The sequence below is a fragment of the Cynoglossus semilaevis genome, chromosome W (assembly GCF_000523025.1).
Source record: "Cynoglossus semilaevis isolate Cse_v1.0 chromosome W, Cse_v1.0, whole genome shotgun sequence".
NCBI classification, from domain to species: Eukaryota; Metazoa; Chordata; class Actinopteri; order Pleuronectiformes; family Cynoglossidae; genus Cynoglossus; species Cynoglossus semilaevis.
Window position 1 is genome coordinate 4004222 of NC_024327.1, and position 1517 is coordinate 4005738.

Genomic DNA, 1517 nt, shown 5'->3' on the forward strand with positions numbered 1-1517 from the left:
AAATAACATTGTTACCATTACCCCAGTCAGTCAACCAAAATAAAATATAATATTCTCTGCAGGGGGCGTGGTAGAGCTGCCTGCATTTTGACTCAGAATAGTGGAATTTTATTACAAGTTTTCTATAGCAGTAATTTTAATGAACCTTAAAAAAGCTATTACTATTGTATTATTATTACTATATCAATTATACACAATCATCAACACTCACTTGAGGGCAAAGCCTATTTTAGTCCCTAACTATTACAGTTTTTGTTTAGAATTTTAAGCATGTAGTGTATGGAGGATGTTCAACATCTTTTTTCAGAAACTACAATCTTTACGCAAGTCAAAACATTTTTAAAAAAAATCACACTGCAAAAAATCTGTATTCACAGATTTCTAAACTCACCTGACGTGTGATTTTGTTTGAAGGCTTCTCGTGCACTCGTAACGTTTTCAGAGGTTCTGCTCATTGACCTCTGGTTCAGGTGTGTTTTGAACAGAAAGGAATCTGTTCTGTTTTGAAGCTTTCTGTCACCATGACGATTGTCTTGGTTTCTGCATTAGAACAGTTTTTGCAAAGTGACGCCTCCCACAGATTCACAGCAGTGGCTCTGCTTTAGGTCAGCGATGTGTTTTTTAATTGTTTGGGTCACAAAAGCGTTGGCAAGTGGTCGTTGATACGTTGTATGTCTCCCAGTTGAGGACGGAACACTCGGTTGGGGAAGCTTGTGGATAAGAGTCTTTGGACAACCTTCCATTGCTCTTCTTCACCCCACCTCTTTTACTCTCTGAAACCAGGTAACTTCTCGTAGATGTACTTGAACCACCTGTCGTTGCTGAAGTTACTTTGATATTTAACATTGATTTTGGCGGAGTTTCCCTTTCTTACATTGATAGAAAGTGTCTCTTCTGGGAGATTTTGTTGTTTTGTTTTTTTTTTGTTTAAAAAAAACATGTTGAACTGACAAATATATTTGATCATGACATCTGTGGTCAGGAATCTTCAGGCCCAAATGTTAAGGTGATGCTGGCTATAGGTGGTATTGATAAGCACATAAAAAAGTATTATCTAGCAATGCCTGAAATTATGTTTCCTTAACATTTCCAACATATGTCATGGTTACACAGGTAATGACCCAAAATGCAGGCTCAGACAACGGTTGGTGAGAAAAGGGGGTTTATTGTGACGTGGGAGAAAAGGGGGAAGGAGAGGGTCCGATAGCGAGATGGAGGAAATGGCTGAGGTGAAGCAGTGGTTGGAGCGGATGGAGGAGGTCTGGAGATGGTTGGTGGAGAGCAGGCAAGCAGGTAGCAGGAGGTGGACCTGAGCACAAGAGGATCAGTGGTTAGAGATCAGTCAAGAAATCAACAGCAAGCACAGGGAACAATAGTTTAAGGCGATCTGAAAGTGAACTACCACAGTTGCTGAACGAACGATCTGACAAGGAGTGGGAGAAAGGCTAGGGTTTATATGCAGTCGGAGTAATGACTTGATGGAAGGCAGGTGAGCTGAGGAACGGCAGGTGTGCTTC